The sequence below is a fragment of the Urocitellus parryii genome, chromosome 3 (genome assembly GCF_045843805.1).
Source record: "Urocitellus parryii isolate mUroPar1 chromosome 3, mUroPar1.hap1, whole genome shotgun sequence".
Classification (NCBI taxonomy): domain Eukaryota; kingdom Metazoa; phylum Chordata; class Mammalia; order Rodentia; family Sciuridae; genus Urocitellus; species Urocitellus parryii.
In genome coordinates this window covers 87515170-87528361 of record NC_135533.1, presented here as the reverse complement: position 1 = coordinate 87528361, position 13192 = coordinate 87515170, and the positions used below count along the sequence as shown (strand labels likewise).

The window sequence follows — 13192 nt, the reverse complement described above, 5'->3', positions numbered from 1 at the left end:
TGCTCAAGTGAGTGATAACAGAAGTCCCAAACCTTCCTGGTTTCTAGATGTAGTCCTTTTGACTTCTAGGACACAAGCAGATGTGGAGATCTGGGTCTGAGGGCTCAGGGGTGCTGATCACAGTGGCAGTTTTAGTGTTATGGGTCATGCTCTTCGGGCACTGATTGACAGATACTGGGGGATAGAACAACCATGTTCTATAATGCACACAAAGTATCTATAATGTATATAAGGTCTACATTAGACATTGTTTAATGTATTTTATGTGAGAAACTGGGCCTCTAAAGCAGCATTCAGAGCAAGCCAGATGGTACATTTGGGTTTGAGGGTCATGCAGTCTTTGTTGTAGCTACTCTACTTTGCTGTTTAATACAAAGCAACCAAAGACCATTCAGAAGTGAAAGAGTGTGGCTGTGTTGTAATAAAACTTCATTTACCAGTGCAGGCCAGTTTGGGTCTGCCCGGCTACTCTTTGTTATGACCAACACACAGGCCCTGGGTGAGGGCTCTCCTGCCTGTGGGTCAGGCACTCCTGACTCTTCTCATCTACATTCTAATAATTTCAAGAATTTCTAGAACAAGGAATCCAAAAGAAGTATAAAACTTTTGTGTTCATCATTTGAGTTCCATCCAATTTTCCATAGCCACATAGAATGCTGGTCCTCTTAAGCTGTGTGATCTTGGGCAAGTCATTCAGCATCCTTTGGCTTCAGTTTTCTCATGGTCAGTTTGCTGTCTAGTCCTTCAGAGGATTATTGAGAAAATCAAAATGACGACAATGATGATGATGATGACGACAACAACAATGAAGATGATAACACTTTTCATTTGCAGAGTATTTTATAGCTTCCATGTAACCCTTAGAAGAATCTTATGAGGTAGCTAGTGTTAGAAGTTTACTGAAGGATCCCAACTTGTAGTCAGTAGAACAAGCTCTCAAAATCAGATCTCTTCAATTCCAGTCCTGGGCTACTCTTACTCCAACCACATAGGATTTCTATGTAATCTATCAAGTGCTATGTAAAAACAGTGCTTTTTGAAACATTATTTCTATATTATTTCTTCCATTTTGGACTCTCGATGCCTCTGTATTATAATTCTCCTATTATTTAGACTTCATCCAACTAAACATTCTGTCAAATGCACGTTAACACATTTGAGTTTTTACTGAATAAACACCATTTATACCTATATCTTGGATAGTGCCAATAGGAAGAAGACACATGCCAACTTTCTTAATTTCTGCCCATATGGGCTTTTTCATTAGGCTGCCAATGAGGAAGTTCATGGCCAATTGAGCAGTGAGTGACATAAACATTAGTTCATCTATTATAGTTTGCCTCAAAATGGCTCTCACCTGCACAGGTTCAACATGTACTTGAAGGAGAACATTCAGGAAATTCTTCTGCACTTGATGGGGTTTGGTGATCAGATTTGATGCTGCCTCCTTTGTTCATTATGGCTGTTAACCAAATGTCACAAACTTTGCTATTGCAAATTCCAAGTCAAAGTTCAGTCTCTTGCTGGAATTACAATTTGTCAAACAGCTATTTAAACCAGATTGTTTGAAGATTTAGAAATGGTTTATATTTTGCTTGCCCATCACACCAGCAGACCTTACAAGAATGATGCTCATCATTCTTTAAAAATTTGGTTCTAACTTGTTCAATCTTATATTCCCATATAACTGCTTTGTTATAGCATTTGCTTTTTCACACATAGATTTGGCAATTTTAATCTCACAAAGCTGTGCTGCCTAACATGGTAGTCATGATCACACATGGATGGTTATTTATGTTTAAGTTAATTAAATTTGAAAAGTCACTTCCTCTAGCCAAATTTGAGGGCTTGAGAGCTACTTGCAGCAAATAGCTCTCCTATACTGAGCAGCACAGATAAGGAAAATTCTATTTTTATAGAATGTTCCATTGGATAGCACTGTATAATGGATTCAGAAACTAATTTTGACAAACTTCATAATCTGGTGCAAATACATCAGAAGACTGCTCTTTTAAACCACTCATATTAAGACAAAGACTGCCAGTAATAACAGGTACTTTTAGTAGACACTTAACTAAGCTCTTAGTGCATATTGTCTCACTGAATCGTTATGATAAGCTCATATTGGGCTGAGAGTGTGGCTTAGTGGTAGAATGCTTGCCTAGCATGCTTGAGGCCCTGGGTTTAATCCCCAGCACTGAAAAACAAATCATCATCATCATCATCAAGACTTATTTAGAGATGGAGGCCAAGGGACACATAGTAAGAGGTAGATTTGAAATTTGAACCCAGGTCTTTCTTGCTCCAGATCTGAAGCTCTTAAACACTCAGCTATGCCACATCCTCCCTCTCCTTCTCCACCACTTACTGGGATGAGGTCCTGGTCAGGCCACGTGGGGATAATGCCAAGGCTGAATGTTATACTATAGGAGATCCTGCCAAGAGGAAGGGCAGAGCTGGGCATGAGTAGGCAGAATGAATTATCTTGGTGGGGGTAAATCCGGCCAGTCTAGTTTTATGCCAAAATGAAAGCTGTGTCCTTCATAACTGTCTGCAAAGACTTTACAAAGCCAAATACCTTTTCACTAGAAATACCCAAATAAGAGTAATCACTAGTGGCTCTGTTAGGACGAGGGAATAAAATTTGACATTCACCAAAATAACTGAACGTGTGGGCTTATTATTGTCATTCTCTGTTCATTTTTTTTCTTTTTGAAAGCACTCATTTCATTCCACACGTCCAAGTGCCAGCTATAGTGACAGTCTGTGTCTCAGTGTTCCCTGGGCCAGCTCTGGGGGAGGACTGGCTGCAACCACTCGTTCAAAGCAAACAGTTCATATGGGTTTCAATGCTTAAATTTAGTTTTGCCTTTAATGCAAACAAATATGCAGATTGGATGGCAGAATCGTGTGTCTCCAGGAGACAGCTATAACTTTTCTATAGCTCATTATGAAAACTCTGTGTTTCCCAACAATCATGGCTTTGTTACCACAGTCCTTGTATTCCTCTCATCCCTTTTTCCTTCTTCCCTTCACATGACTCCTTAAAACTTGACTTAACCATGTCTATGGTTACTTTATAAAACAGGCATAGTTCTGCTGGAATAAGTACGTTCAACTTAGTGCCAATAAGGCTGAGAGTTTTCCCCAAAATGAATTTTCACAGAAAGCATGTTAAGTCTGGATTCAGGGAAATTTTCCTTAGAATCAAAAAGAGCAATACGATCTTCAGGATCTAATTCTGCCTCCTCATACCTCTCTAGAAGCAAAGGCACCAGACAGCAGTTGGGGATCTGCCTGACCTCCTTTCCTCCCAGGTCCATGATTCCCTTGATCCTCAATACGTTATTTCAGATCCAGGTGTTAGACCATTCATTAAGCATCCATTTGACATATCAGACACGTTGTGTAATCACCAGTAATGAGTCAGAATACAAGAGCAGACCAATTAAAAAACTTCCATCTATGAGTCATATTTGCAAGTTAGCAATTGTCAAACACCAGCCAAATCCTGTCCATAATCAAGAACAAGAACAACAACAAAAAAATCTATTGACAAGGAAGGCTTTTGACATCAAGATGTCATAGTTGGGTTGAATTGCATGAGGCAGAATGGAAATTCATCAGATCAACAGACAGAATGAATAACACAAGCTAGAAAACTCAGAAGAGCTAGAACCAAAAGGGCTGGGACAGAAGAGAAGAACACGGCCGAAGCTGAATCTTAAGGTTTCAAGACATGGCCAAATTGTTACTTGACTCAATATCATTGAGTGCTTTGTGACCTTTGAGGAACGTGGGACTTTGTTTAATTCTTGGTGCATCAAACAGCACCCTGCTTATAGTAGGCAAACAATAAGTAAATTAGTAAAGTCATTAAAATGAATAAAGTGAAAATTGTCCTTTTGATTATTCTTTCCATCCGTCCTTGGTCACAAGCATCATCTTTTGGGGAAATATCTCCAAGATGATGTTTCATTCACTTACTTGTTCTGGCTCAATGTATGTAAACAAGTGTACCCATCCCTTATACTATGTTTTTACTTTAACATTTTAACAGCATGGTTAAGAGTTAGGATGTTTAAGTCAGACCCGGACCAGAATCTGCCATTTAATAGCTGCAAGGGCTTCAGCAAGTTATTTAGACCCTATTTCTTTCCTCATCTGTAAGTAAGGGATTTGAATAGTAAAACAGCTACCTCATCAAGTGGTTGTAAGCATTACTCCTGTGGAGTGCTTAGCTCAGCACCTAATCACAGTAAACCAGTAGCTCTGAGTGTGTGTGTTCCCATATTCCAGCACAGTCATCACTAGTAGTGTATTAGAAGTTTGAAGTCTTGATCCCATTCCAGACCTATTGAATCAGAAACGGGGAGCAGGGCCAGAGCAGTCTGTTTCAACAAGATTCCCAGGTGATTCTGATGTAAGCTAAAGTTTTGGAACCAATATAGTAAATGTAAGCTGTAATAATAATAAATAACAGCTAGCATTTCTATTATAATGTGCTGATATTCTTATTACTTTGATAGGGGAACCATCTAGGAGACTATTATTCAGTTGTTTTCCATCTAAGTTCTGGGAAGCTTTAGGGCTCAGAGACATGTATGGGAAACCACCACAAAATGTGGTGGGACAGAACACATAGAAAGTTTTAGGCTGTCTCTCAGCTAGTTCAGTTCTACATTGCTTGCTAGACCAAAAAGTTCTGTTGAGATGAATCTTAAAAACCACTGCTGTGTCCAAAGTGCCAATGGGAATTAAAAATTCCCCTGGGCTTGTCACCACGTAGGATGATGAGCACTGGCCCTGCGTTCTGACCCAAACTCCATAAGCATTCTTTGGGAACTGTGCAGGCACAGAACTTTATGCCATGTCTTTAAAGTCTTTTTTTTAAAAAAATAAATACATTTATTTGAGTAATGGCCTTTATTGAGCAATGTCCAGCAGTTCTGCTCCCAGTGGGCTCTGCTCTGGAGCAGCAGCACCCTTCTCTCCCGGGCTGAAGGCAGGGCCAGGCCAGGATGCACCGAGGCCAGCTCTTGCTCTGTGGGAGGGTGTGAGGCTCTGAACGCAGAGCTCCTTGACGCCTTTTGGGCTGCGGCACGGGCCTTGCCGGCTCCCTCAGTTGGCTTTGTCCTGGAATATGTACAGGTTGTTGGTGGCGGCCACGGCAATGATGTTGTCCACGAGGTGCCAGGCTGTGTGGAGGATGTTCTTATTGAAGTCCAGGCTGTCCACACTGATCTCACCCTTCTTCCTCTTCCCACCTGCACAAACTTTCCGGGGCTTTAAGCTGGCTCAGGGTTTGCTGCTCTCTTTTGAGGCTTCCAGGGTGACATCCCTGCGCATGCTTCTGTCGAACATCCTGAAGAAGTTGTTGTAGGAGCCCGTCATGACAGCACTGTCAGAACCATTCCAGCAGCACTCAAACTTGAAGATGCAGTCGTTCTCGTAGAGGGAGCAGAGCTTGCTCTGCAGGTACTCTTGTACCTGGTGGGTCTCCACTGGCCTGCTCTTCATGTTGAGGTCCCACACCTTCACTGACAGGTAGTCTCGGGTCATCATGTACTGACCACTATGGCTGAATTTGACGTCGGATATGGATGAGATTATTTCTGAGAAGAAGGACCTACTACTGGGATCTTCAGGCTCTTCAAAAAACTTAGAGAGTGCCGGTCGCACAGGGCGGAGGAGCGCATGTCACACAGCCGGATGGTCCCTTTGCTGCTGCTGTACACGAACACGTTGCACTGGTGTGGGTGGAACTCGGCGGCGGTGATCACCTCGGTCAGCTCCGCCATGTTGGCAGGTTTGATGTCCACAATGTTAAAACTTCTATCTGTGATTTCTAAATGCCACAGGTTAATTCTCAGGTCATCTGCAGAAAGATACATTTCATGATCACTATTTACTGAAATGGAATTTATATGATACGTATCAGCATTTGCAAAAATTGGTCGTGGGCTTGCTTCTACCATGAGGTCCATGGGCTTCAATATTGGAACCCACAGTGCTGTGATTCTAAATGGGTCTCGGAGTCGTCCATCTTCATCTTTCAAGTTATAACCTTCTGCTCTTTTATCTCGTTCAGTCTTTAAAGTCTTTACAAGGTCTTGTTTCCCCCTCCTTTCCAGATGAGAAAAATGAGAGTAAAAAGAGTTGAGTATCTCGTTCAAGGTCACACAGCTGGTGGTCCTAGGACTACAAGCCAGACTGCCTGATACTGCCAGTATCAACAAACTGGGTTTGTTGACGTCCTGCAGGAGTCTCTTCTGGTCATGTGGGGTAACCAACATCACCACGGAGGGAAATCACCTCTGGGATACTGGGCCAACTCTGCCAGGATGCTGGATCCTGCTCTTGACTAACTAGGAGCAGACAGCTAAATTGTGTTTCACCACTTGCTCAGCACTAAAATGACTCATGGTCACGAAGAACTAGAAAGCCCTCAAATTTAGGGGTTCAGAGGGGCTTTTCCATATTTGCTGAATTGGTTGGACCAAGAGGATGATCTTATATTGGATTTGTAGAAACAATAAGCCAAGAGTTCAAGACTCTCAATGTCAACCCTACAGCCATGTGGCCTTATAACCAGATGTGTTGTGTGGTCTTGGGCAAGTCAAGTTTAGCCCTTCAGTTTGGTCAAATGCTTAAGTCAATGGTCATACTTGTTACTTATCATCCAAAATGGACTTTGAAACTGAATTAAATAATTTTGAGAGATCTTTGAGCTCCTGGGGAAAGTTGCACCAGGTTTAATAGTTTTGTCATTACTGAAGTATCACTTATTCACTATTAGCCCATTTGACACTCATCACCTGCCAGACCTTGTGCCAGGTATTGAGGCTATAAAGGTGAATAAGACAGGTGTGGTTCCAGCTTGCACAGAGCCTGCAGTATGGTGGGAGTGGGAATCTGTTCCATGCTGACTACACAGGAGTGTTGCTAAGTATTTATCATGTGTTAGGGACAGTGCTAAGTGCTGCACATGCATCAAATCATTTAGTCCCCACAACTGCCCCTTGAGGTAGGAAAAACCATCTCCATATTACTGAAGAGAAAACTAGTGTTTAAGCAATTTCTCAAAGTCAAAGTCACTATTACTAACTGGCAGGATCTATTTGACTTCAAAGTTCTTAGCCTCTATGTTATAGGTGACTGTGTACATAAATACCTACGTATAAAGAATATACAGAATACACACAGGCCTCTAGTGAATTTTTAACAAATATTTATTAAATCACTACATTCACCTAAAGTCAACCTCAAGACAGAAGACAACAGATAAAGAGATGAATGGGGGTTGAGGGAGCTGGAGTGACCCTTCTGAGGAGTGGGGCAGTAGGCAGGGTGCTTCACTCAGTGGCAGCCTGGGAAACAGACCAGAGACAGAGGGAAACCTGAGCCACTGCGTCCACTCAGCCCAGAAGCCTGGGCACTGGATCCATCCCAGTCCCAGGCTTTCTGGGAGTGGTGCGGGGGCTGGGAGTAAGATGGGGAGAGAGGACTGACACTTCCCATCTCTCCCAGCTGCAACTACAGAAGTACATTCTGCCATCTGGGGACGGTCCATGTCCACCCAAGGAGCTCGGAAGAAAGTGACAGTAAAAGTGCTGTGCTGGGGCCATTTGCCCCTGCTGCTCTGACCACCTCCTTCCCCAGAGAGGTAGCATTAAATAAATGGCCTAATTGGTGGGGCTGGGCTAGAGAGATGGCTTGGCAGAGTCCAGAGTACAAGACTAGTCTGAAAAGTAATGGCCACTGTCATTCGTTGCCTTCATAAACAGGGCACCTTGAACTTCTACCACCATCACCTTGCTACCAGGCTTTAATCACACTCTGGTTTGGAAAAGCATGTTAACTTGAAAGTCCCACTTTTTGGTTGCTCAAACAAGATTACCCAACATCCCTGGCTACAAGAGTCACATTAGAAAAACAACATCACTATCATCTCTTTGTTCAGGCCCAGCAGAGTACAAACATGGAGGCCCAGGCATGCAGAGAAGGAGGAACCCAAGTACTGGGGGGCCCACAGATCTGAGTTAAACCCTAGGTGTTACTTCCTGTGGTGGCTGACTCTAGGCAGGCCCCCATGATCCCTCCCTCCTGGTATTCACACCCTGTGGTGTCTCTCCCCTTGAGTGTTGGCTGGGCAGTTAACTTGCTTCTAACCACCAGAACACAAGGACAGTAACGGGGATGTCACTTCCGAGATTATGTTGCAAGACATTGCTTGCAGATACCCTAACTGCCTTCTCTGCTCACAGGCACTGATAAAGTAAATAGAAATAGGCTCAGGGGACATGTGACTCCAGCCAGCCAACAGTGGAGGCTCTCAGCCCAACAGCAGGAAAGGAACTGAATTCTGTCAACATACACTGAGTACTTTGGAAGAGGATCCTTGCCCAGTGGAGCTTTCAGATGAGACCCCAGCCTGGCTGACATGCTGAGTACAGCCTCAGTAGATCCCCAGCTGCAGAGGACTCCGCTGAGACATGCCCAGATTCCTGACGCACATAAGCTGTGAGATGATCCGTGTGTATCGCTTTCAGTTGCCAAGTCCATGGCAATGTGTCAGGCCACAATAGAATATGAAACACTTTCCATCTTAACTCTATTCTTTTGTCTTTCAGGAGGCAGGGATAAGGTGACAATGATGATATATCTGTCTTTTGACAATTAAGTGGAAACAATGCCCCCCCCCTAAAAAATGTGTACAAATGTTGAAATCTCCTAAGAGGTCTCAGTTCAGCGTGGGCTGGAGCTTGAAGAATGGGGGAGCAGTGGCTGGTTAGGGGTGGGCAGGGCTTCTAGGCAGCATGAAGCTTGCACCTAAGGGGGTCCACAGACAGGACACCAAGGGAGGGCCAAGTCGGGAACCCCAGAGACCATCAAAAGAGTGAAGCCACACACAGCTGTAGATTGGAGACAGAAAGCAGAGAGCAACCCTAAGAATAAGATGGCAGGGCGGGGGGAAGCTTTTAGAAGATACTAGTGATGTCAGTGAGTGGGAAGAATCGAAGAATCGATGCGGACACTACACTTGTTTAGATTCATGGCAGAAATCCATTCACATTAAGGGCATTGGATCCCGAGTCTTGGGTACCCCCCACCCTTGGCTCCATGTCTCCATCCTATCTCATTGATGAAACCCTTCTTCCATTGTCCATGAGTCCTAGGGGGCTGGTCTTCCATTGTGGCTCTCCAACCTACACTGTCCAAGCTGCAGACTTCTCTGTCCTGCTCAGCATCCATGCCCAGTTATCTAGCAGGCATCAAATTCATCATGCCCAGATCTGAACTGATACCTCCTCTAAATTCTGTTCCTACTGCAACCTTCCTCTTGTCAGTTTTGTTCTGACAGCTTTATAAGGACTGGGGGTGACAGAACATAAGAATAACCTTGCAATACATATTGGAAAAGATGCAAAAACCACACATTTAATTATAGAGTGAAAAGCAGAAGTCTCCCTGCTCCCTCCTGCTGCCTACGGCCCTCCCACCATCCCTCCCTTCCTTCTTCTCTTTCTTTTCTTCCTTTTTCTTTTCTTCTTCTTAGATATTAAAAACAACACTCCATATCTATAAGATGCCATTATTTCTTCAGGATAGCTTCTTAGAAGCAGGACTGTGAAGCCAAAGGGCTTGCATATCTAAGTGCATTTAATGTGCATACAATTTCCAATCAAACCAATTTCCAATCCCAGCAACAGTGTATGACGGTGCCTCTGTTCCACTACTGCACAGTATCAATCTTTTTCAATTTCCTAAGGATGAAGTCTTGTTTTAATTTGCAGTTCCCTAATGGCTAGAGCTTGAGCGCATTTTCATATATTTATTGGCCATTCACATTTTTTTTTGTTCTATGAATTGCCTCTCTGTATCCATAGTTCATTTTTCTATTGGGTTATTTATCTCAAATTACTAGTGGAAAATCTGATGCCGGGGAAAATTTGCTAGCATGGAGTCCCACAACTAGTAAGGGCTGAGACTGGAGTGTGTGCAGACCCCAATCACCAGGTGGGTTGTTCTGCTTTCTCAGGGTTAACTACTAAATGAAAATCTGTAGGCTGCAAAAGGAAACTAGTATTACTGTTCTGCAGAGGTGGAGCCCTTTCTGGTTTTTTTTTTTTTTTTTTTTGAGAAAAAGGAAAAAGAAGGTTTATTGTTTTGCCAGCAAAGGAAAAACACAGGGGACCCCTGTCCCACAGGCTGTGATTCTGCCCATCAGCAGGAACAGGGGCTTTCAGAGACGACTCCAGTGCTACACTTTACTTGTTGTTGTTACTCCAACTCTGTTGGAGTTGAATTCACTTGTTAATGTGGGAGACAGTCATTTCTGAGACCTTCTGGTACCATCCCCAAAGTCTTGATGACTTCCTGCCTATGGAGGGTGTGTGCTCAGGGACAGATGAGTCTGCCTAGGATGGGAAGAAGGGCGACCCTGTTTCCCTGAGATTAGGGAGGGGGAGAGCTCAGGGAGGAGCAGGAAAAGAGGAGGAGAAAGAAACATGTCCCTTTAAAAACTGAGCTGCAGTGGCAGAGCAGCCAGGGTGGTGTCCCACACAGTCTCACTTCTGAGTGGTGAGTGTTCTGTGAAGTGCAAGTCCTTTGTATAAGCGACAATTTGCAAATATTTTCTCCCAAATTTCACTTCCTTAATGAAGTCATCGAGCATGGAACTGTCAATGTGATGGGTTCAGTCCCTTTCCTTCATGGACCCTACCTTGGTGTTTGCCTAAGGGACTTTGCCAGCACAGTCATGGAGATTTCCCTTTTTCCTTTGAGTTCATGGTTCCAGGTCTTCAAGTTTCATTTGAGCTCATTTTTGTGATGAGCATGAAGCGAGGGTCTTTACCATGTTTGACACATGGTCACCTGGTCACGACAGTGTCATTTGGGACAGACAGCCCTTTTCCCCATGGGAATCCTTGGCACCATCGTTATGTTAACTGACCAGTCCAGAAGGGCCTACCTGGGCTCCATGGATCTGGACGTTGATCGCTCACTTTATTACTATAGTTTTGTAGCAAGTTTTCAAATTCAAAATTTTTAGTTCTCCAACTTCATTCCTTTTTGAAATTGTTTGGTTATTGTGAATCCTTGCACTTTTTATATAAATTTTATGATCAGATTGATAATTTTTTCCATATACACACACACACACACACAAAAAAATAGATCCTGTTCACATTTTGATAATTTTGATGGGCATGGGGGGGGTGCATGGCCTTTGCAACAGTACTGAGCTTCTGATCCATGGAAGTCGAGTGTCTCCCGATGTTCAGAGCTTCTTCAGCACCACACACTGGGAACGCTATGGGACTTTAGTGTGCCAGCCTTGCACTGTTTTATTAAGCCCATTTCTAGGTATATTTTTATTTTTGAGGCTGTTGTGAATGGAATCGTTTTCTCAATTTCGTTTTTGGCCGTTCTTTGCCATCGGGTAGACCAGCACTTGCTGATGTGTGTCACTCTTGGTCTGGCAACCTCCCAACTGGCTATTCCCCTTACCTCCTCCTGCGTTTGGTCGCAGCTGCATCACAAATACAGAAGTGATAATGTATTTATGGATCTGAAGGCTTAGCACAGGCAGATGTCAGCTCTTCCCAAAGTGCTCTGAGCGCATGGCTGAGTGTGAATGTCTGGGGCCATCTCTCCTGGTGAGGGAAGCCTTCCATGGGCCAGGGCCCAGGGGACATCAGCCACTCCTGTCCTGGGAAACCATCTGCGTGTGTCCCGTCCCTCCTGTTCTTGTGGGACCAAGGAAACCCAGAATCCATCAGCTTGATGTGCAGTTCTTGGGCAAGCGACCTGCAGAGCCGTCGAGCCCTTGGGAAGCGGTGTTTTAATGAGGATGGAGGGCTTCGGGACCATGGTTCCAGGTGGCTCCCAGACCCCGAGAGCCAAGCAAGGGCCAGCCCAAACTCGGCGGAGCCAGGAGTAATTCCAAGTCCCTTTAAAGCAAATCGGAACCCTAACTGGAAGCTGGGACCTGATGACTCCTGGGCGTTTTGCGCTGCAGGAGGCCGACTCCTCCCCATACCTCCCAAACCGGTGGGGTAGGCAAGGGGGTGGGCCGCCCTTGCTGTTTTTATCTGCTGTATGTTTAAGCTCTACATGGGGCTCAGGTGCCACCAGCTAGGCCCCTAGGGGCTGTGGGAGTCCAGGGGAAACTGGGCCTGAGGGAAAGAAGGGCCTTCCCTCCAGGCCACCTGGCCAACCTGCCATGACAGGGCCCCTGTGCTGGCTCTGACTGCTCATTCTACTGCCTTTAGCAATCACATGGCCTCTAAAGATACTGGCAGCCAGAACTGAGTAATGACCTATGGCCTGAGGCCATTTCTTTACTGAGCCAACTGGAGCCAGACAGTCCCTGCCTTTTGGTGCGATTCATTTTCCAAAATCCAGACCCAAGACTTGGGACTGCTCACTGGATTTGGCAGGACTCAGCTGTCACTGCGGAGAGGGAATGTGCAGGCAGCTGCTGCTGTCAACTCATCTGACATCACGCCAGGGCCGTGCTACCATTGTCTGTGGCAGAACAGTGCCCTTCTCTGCCAGAGGAGATTTGCAATCCAACCCTTCGGTGTCTGTCAGGGACTCTGCTGACTGCTCAGCAGGCGGAGAGTGCTCTGTGGGCCTGAGGAATGTCCCTCTATAAATAGAAGTCATTTGCAGGCTTCCACTGGGCAGGCAGCGGGGAACAGCCTCAGCACTGTGCTGTACATTCTGCACAGGACCAGCTGCAGGCATGGCAGGGAAAGAAGAGCTGCTGGTGCTGCTGGTAGGCAGCTGTTCAAGTTCAATGGCCTGCGGCCATCACAGACCAGTACTCACAGCTGCGGCCAGTTTCACTGGGAGTCTAGGCAGATTGAGGATTTTGTTTATTGGCAAGAAAACAAATTTGATTATTTTACTTCACTCCAGACTCAATGACCTGTTGTGGATACTGGTACCATTTGTATCTTTATAAACACATACATGACTCCGCGCTGACTGAGGTCAACAGACTCCTGGAAGAAGATGCTACAGGTAGAACATGATCCCAATCAGAACCCGATTCTGCCACCCAGTGGGGAAGATGTCAGAGCTCTAATGCAGGTATCTCAAACTCAAATTCTCAATCCCATCTTTGGAAACAGTAGGGTAAGGCTCCTCAATCTCCTGTGGGGTCTGAAGGGTCAAGTCT

General features: G+C 44.8%; 1 pseudogene; it reads right to left on the bottom strand.

The window, feature by feature from the left end:
* Positions 1–5121: 5121 nt before the first annotated feature.
* LOC113191732 (serine/threonine-protein phosphatase 2A 55 kDa regulatory subunit B delta isoform pseudogene) lies at positions 5122–6076 on the bottom strand (annotated as a pseudogene).
* Between the last annotated feature and the right edge of the window lie 7116 nt (positions 6077–13192).